At 41.4% G+C, this 6,659-nt stretch overlaps 1 long non-coding RNA gene across 12 annotated transcripts; it reads left to right on the forward strand.

Annotated features, from left to right (window-relative positions):
* Positions 1-1,501: 1,501 nt before the first annotated feature.
* On the forward strand, positions 1,502-5,696 carry LOC125537343 (uncharacterized). Of its 12 annotated transcripts, XR_007295808.2 has the most exons (8): positions 1,505-2,021; positions 2,143-2,227; positions 2,830-2,870; positions 3,204-3,333; positions 3,465-3,681; positions 3,864-4,123; positions 4,266-4,397; positions 5,171-5,644. It is a non-coding gene; the product is annotated as an uncharacterized LOC125537343 (long non-coding RNA). The 12 variants fall into 12 exon arrangements; XR_007295805.2 differs by having other exon boundaries at positions 1,503-2,021; positions 2,143-2,870; XR_007295810.2 differs by having other exon boundaries at positions 1,503-2,021; positions 2,143-2,870; positions 3,221-3,333.
* The last annotated feature ends 963 nt before the right edge of the window (positions 5,697-6,659 follow it).

Here is a 6,659-nt window from a genome sequence, read left to right on the forward strand (position 1 = left end):
CCACCGTAACCGGGAACTCTCCGAAATTTTCCTCCCCCTCGCTTCTACCACGGTTTTTTCCGTCATGGACGGCCCAAAGAATGTCATGCAGCTGCGTCTCTGGCCCGCCCAGGACGAAAAGCCCATTTTCTGTCATGATTTTTTGTCATAGAAGTAGGAGCCCACCACATCTATGATGATACCGGGTTTTGTCACAATTATCGTCATAGAAGTGTCATATGTATGACAATTTTTTTTTCGTTCGGCCCAAAATGTCACGGATGTGTCTTTGTTTTTGTAGTGTAGGTTTTTGTGGTGGTCCTGGATGCTTGGGGGATACGTGGATATATATAGGAGGAATAAGTACGTCGGTGGATCAACGAGGGGCCCACGAGGATGGAGGGCGCGCCCCCTGCCTCGTGGCCTCCTCGATTGTTTCTTGTCGCCCACTCCAAGTCTCCTGGATGACATTTATTGAGAAAATCACGTTCCTGGAGGTTTCATTCCGTTTGGACTCCATTTGATACTCCTTTTCGACGAAACTCTAAAATGGGCAAAAAACAACAATTTAGGCTGGGCCTCCGGTTAGTAGGCCAGTCCCAAAAATGATATAAAAGTGTAAAATAAAGCCCATTAACATCCAAAATAGATAATATAATAGCATGGAGCAATCAAAAATTATAGATACGTTGGAGACGTATCATAGAGCGTATCGTATCACGAGGTTTGGATGCACCGGCGAAGTCTGCACCAACTCTCAAGGTGAGAAAGGGCAATGCACGGTACCAAAGAGGTTAGCAATGATGGAAGGGTGAGAGTGCGTATAGTCCATGGAAAAGACCAAGTATTACGCGCATGCTCCTAGGGGGATAGATTGGTAGGAAAAGACCATCGCTTGTCCCCGACTGCCACTCATAAGGAAGACAATCAAATAACACCTCATATTTCAAATTTGTTACACAACGTTTACTATACATATATGCTACGGGACTTGCAAACTTCTACACAAGTATTTCTCAAATTCACAACTACTCAACTAGCACAACTTTAATATCACTATCTCCATATCTTAAAACAATCATCAAGTATCAAACTTCTCTTAGTATTCAATGCACTTATATGAACGTTTTTTATAATATCAAAAGTAAATTACCATGCTGTTCTAAAGAACTCTCAAAATAATATAAGTGAAGCATGAGAGATCAATTATTTCTATAAAATAAAACCACCACCGTGCTTTAAAAGATATAAATGAAGCACCAGAGCAAAAACTATATAGCTCAAAAGATATAAATGAAGCAAATAGAGTATTTAAATCTATAAGGATGCTAGCCAACCCCTTCTCCACGAAAGTCCTTCGGATTAGGATGTTCCTGGCTGTCCGATCGCCTTGAATCTGGTCAATCGAGTAGCCAGGTCCATCTGATCTTTACTGTGATTTTCACCTTGCAATTTATTTTTGAGGTCCATGACTCATGGGCTCAGTGTCTCACCCTATTGGCTGGGTTAAATTTCGCTGGGTGACCTTTGCCGGTGAGTCGCGTGCCGTCCCACGAGTCGTGCTGCCTCCCAGAGTCCCGGTTCACCCCTCCCACGCGCCGCACCCAATCCCCTCCTCCCGCACGCCTCGCACCTAATCGCCTCCATGAACCCTAGCCCCCAATGGATGGGACGCCACACCCTCACTCCTCCCCAGCAGCCTCCAAACCCCCCGCCTCCACTGGATCCAAGGCGTGCGGCCACGGAGGCGAGCCTCTCCGGCGACGGCGGCAACCTGCAGGCAGAGAAGATGGGAGAGAGGGAGAGAAGGAATGAGAGGAGGGAGGTCCGACGGCGGACAGGAGAGGGTCAGCGGCCTGTGCCGGCGAGGTCAGGTGTGACCTGGCAGACCTGGCAATTGATGGCGGCCACTCCTGGATCCTTCTTCCACTTCCCCACTGCCTACCACCAAGCACGGGTCAGGGAGCATGGGATTGACGACGGCGGTCGAAAGCCAGGATGGTTGGCTGAGGAAGAGGGTGAGGACTTGAGGATTGAAGAGGGTGTGTTCTTGGTTTCATCAGCGCACTAATTAGTCACTTATCTAATGATATTTTATCATATCTCTGTTGAGAACCTCAGGTTCCCACACTGAGCTATACTGTTTTGTCATGTTTTCTTCAGGTTGCTATGGAGACTGTTCTTTGCAAGGGTAAAGCATCATCAGCACTGGTGGTGGTTGGATCATTAGATGATTCCCAGTAACTAGGTATGTCTTCTTAACCAGGTGGACATTTCCCCAGATTGGCTCCTCCACATGTTTCAGACTGACAAATCATGACAATCCTCTTCTTAAAGTACAAAATGATGTAGCTATCTCCACATGCTTTGATGATATCTTTTTCGTATGGTTGGATGGTTCCTTATCACCGTGATTCATATAAAACTTTGTGAATTGTAGTGTCATGATGATTTCATAAGACACGAGGCTTTAATGTACTTTTTGTTTGGAAAGCACATAAATGTGAAGAATCAATGGTGAAAATAAGTAAAACACTCTCTATATGTTTCCATTGACATGATCAGTGGCTCCATTTTCTTTGGTAGTAATGCTAGGCTACAGGTTAATATATTTTACCATGCCCAGCTGTTTTTTCTCAGTTTCTCCTCTAAAACATAGACATCATTTTCATTCGGATTTCATCCTTATTAGTTTTATTTTATATGCATTGAATATAACTATGCAAGTATAGGTACAAGCATTGCCATGACATACATCCCATTTTGAGTTTTATTCAGTCCTCTGTCATTGTTATTGCGATCTTATTTTGCCTTTGTAAAAATGGGGTATATGTCATGGTTGTTTAACAGAAGGGAGGTGCATAAGAACAGATTTGGTGTTCATCCGCAATGTGAGTGCTTTCTGCAACTCCATTTTGTCGATATTTTCTGTGAGACATGAACACCAAATCTATTTATCTAACATGTTTTGCATGTTTTGTCGAGTGCTTTCCTGTGTTTTTATCTATGGTCTTTTTTATCATATCTAATATCCAGCATTATACCATGTCTCACAGAATTGCTGATTCTGCACATACACCTACTTATTTTACTTCTGTTTATTTTAATGTCGTTTAGAAACATTCTACATCTCAATTATGACTGATTGTATTTATTTCTGAACCTCGGCACTTACAAAATGCAAGGATGATGAGAAATGATTGTGCTACTTCTATCATCTTCAGCTCTTTGTGCATCTCAGGGTCGAAGTGTTAGTGGAGATCGAAGTTCCAAGGAGGCCGCTCGTGAGACGGCTGGGCTTCCTTCAATACCGGTGATAACCAGGAGCTGACATGCGGTACAATTTTTCTCTGGGTATGCTTCTCCATCCCTGCCAAAACCGGTCAAGGAACTGAGAGCTTGCACATGCCAATTTCTTATATTGTTTTCTCATGACCGTTTATAGTTGCTATAAATTCATGATTACCTTTGTGGTTGCTTGCTAGGTTGCAGGATAGGCGAGGCGATGATCCAAAAAATTGGAAAGAATGGTGCTCCCATGTTCTCTCTTATCCAGGAAAATCAATACAGCAAAATGTGTGTTTAATAAACCTTGCATTGCTGCAAAAATTAATATTATGTTTGTGAATCTAATGCCATGGTGGATATCATGAAGAAGAGGGACATGTTTGTTGCATTTGAAGGTGTACTTATGAGTGCAAGGTCAGCAGTCGATGCACATTTCACTTGTTTTACTTGATCTGTGTGTTGTCTTTGATAGTTGGGAGTAACGATGGTTTAGTCGTTGTGTACTTTGAATAATCTCTGTTACATTGCTCAGGAGCATAATCTATTAACCTATTTTAAGGATTGATATGATCTCTACTTTCTTGGGTACATTGCAGGGAGCCTCGAGGATTTGGGTTTGTCCAGTACTTCAATCCTGATGATGCTGCAGATAGAAAATACTACATGGACGGACAGGTTATTTGTGGCAAACAAGTAACAGTTTTATTTGCATAACAGAACAAAAAGAAGCCTGCTAAGGGGTGTCCCGCGGCAGATGCGCGCCCAATGACGCTGTGGAGCTGTCAACTCCCACCCAGATCGCCACAGAGAACAGTGAAGCATCCTCCCTTCTCCCTTCCGGTTGCATCTCCGCTGGGTGAGTTCCTCATTTTGTTCAGTTCATCCTCTACACGAACCCTTTTTGGATACATCATTAGAGCTTGTTATGCAGTTCTCTATTTCTACAAATTTCATTGCTAATAAACTAGACACTAACCTCAAACAGTGACTTCTTGCAGGCTTGTCTTAGTGACACAGGCATGCTGAAGCAAAGGTCCTTTTCCTTCTTTGCATCCCTCATTCTCTGTTTTTTCTCACAATGAAGCACCTTGCTGCTCCACGGCATTCAACCCATGATGGTGTGACTACAGGTATGCCCACGGCTATTGCTTCTAGCATGTTCCTTGTACGAGCAAACTTTTCAGCGACAAAGTGCGTAGTCTCTAAAATAGTTGTTGACACCGGTAATTAAAAGTGCATCAGTATCTATCAATGTAAAAAACTAAAAACCTTAGCAAAATAAAGTTATCTTGAGTTACTTGTGTATAGTATATGCAGACGAAATGAAACTACCTTTGTCTGATCTGTGATGGTTTCACCGTCCATGCTTTGGCCGAACAGAACACAGACTGAGGACATATTTCTGTCTCTTCGCCTTCTTGATTACATAACTGGGATACTCATTCCTAATAAGACTAGCAAGCTCTATGGAATCTGCTGATTTCCGAAGGCCTCTTTTCAGTGGCTTCGTTGATGTATGTGTCTTAGACTGGGGCTTTGTGCTACTTAGCTTTCAGTGGTACTCTATTCATCAAACAAGACTCATTGTCTTTCTGTTTAGATGTGGATTGTTTTTCTGTTCGGCACCATGTATTTTTTCAAGCTGATTGAAATCCAAAGTTTCTTTCTGAACTCCTTTGACATTGTTGCGAGTTGTTGTAGCTGATGCTATAAGATTATCTAAAGAAGACTTGTGTGTCATTTTCATGCTTTTGATGGTATTAGGGTTAGAAATGCTTGTTGTTTTTGTTGTTGGTAACTCTGCTACTTATGTAGTTTTGGCTCTATCTCAATTGATCTGGTAGCTTTATTGAATCCAGATTTCGAGCCTCCTAAGGTAAATGTATATGTTCTCTTTTTTAAGGTGGATTACAACATCTTTACCTGATAAACATGGAATATACAAGAGGAAGGAGCAACTGCAGCAAGCAGTGATGCTTCAGGCGCTGATGTGAGGATTACTGCATTTGAGAGCAGAGGAAGACAAGCGTAAAACTATCATGTTCGCTTCCGCCATTCATGCCGAGCGGGATGCGTGGCAGAGGGGATTTCTTTTCCGCGAAAACCGGAAGAGAGGATATTGAAGCCACCTTTGCCAACATAGATGAAGATGGGAGGATTGGCCAACTTTGGACTCCAACGGCAGCGATGATGATGAAGACTTGAGCTATGACTATGAGTCCGAGTAGTAGAAGAATCATTTATGTTTTTGTGCTTTGTCGACAGGGATTAGATTTGTTACAAATAGAACTCTATGCTACCAAATTTTAATGTGCATATACTTTTCATTGTAGACAGCAAGCCCCTGTTTTTCCAGGAGATTAAATTTGTTGTCATATGTGCTTGCCTGTAACTAAGCAACTAAACCATGGATTACTTTTCATCGCTAACATGGAATCAGCAGGTCTAAATGGCGCAACGGGTCCATTAGTTCTAATAAATTTCGATTCATGTGTGTCTCTCAAAAGGTGTGTACAACAAGGATGATTGTGGTAAACTAAAAAGTAAAGACTCAAATCATACAAGATACTTCAAGCAAAACACATATCATGTGGTGAATAAAAATATAGCTCCAAGTAAAGTTACTGATGAACGAAGACAAAAGAGGGGATGCCTTACGGGGCATCCCCAAGCTTAAGCTTTTTGGTGTCCTTGAATTTTACCTTGGGGTGCCTTGGGCATCCCCAAGCTTAGTCTGTTGCCACTTTTTGTTTCATAATCCATAAAATCTTTACCCAAAAATTAAAAACTTCACAACACAAAACTTAACAGAAAATCTCGTGAGCTCCGTTAGCGAAAGAAAACAAAACACCAATTCAAGGTACTGTAATGAACTCATTATTTATTTATATTAGTGTTAAACCTACTATATTCCAACTTCTCTATGGTTTATAAACTCCATCACTAACCATACATTCATCAATATAAGCAAACAACACACGAAAAATAGAATCTGTCCGAACAGAACAGTCTGTAGTAATCTATAACTAACGCAAACTTATGGAACCCCAAAAATTCTTAAATAAATTGCTGGGCGTGAGGAATTTATCTATTAATCATCTTCAAAAATAATTAACTACATATCACTCGCCAATAAAAAATGGCAGCAAAAGCGCTAAAGTTTCTATTTTTTACAGCAAGATCAAAAAGATTTTCCCCAAGTCTTCCCAACGGTTCTACTTGGTACAAACACTAATTAAACACAAAAAATACAACCAAAACAGAGGCTAGATAAATTATTTATTACTAAACAGGAACAAAAAGCAAGGAACAAAAATAAAATTGGGTTGCCTCCCAACAAGCGCTATCGTTTAACGCCCCTAGCTAGGCATAAAAGCGAGGATAGATCTAGG

This window comes from Triticum urartu, chromosome 2A, assembly GCF_056163025.1.
Source record: "Triticum urartu cultivar PI428250 chromosome 2A, HENAU_Tu73, whole genome shotgun sequence".
NCBI lineage: Eukaryota > Viridiplantae > Streptophyta > Magnoliopsida > Poales > Poaceae > Triticum > Triticum urartu.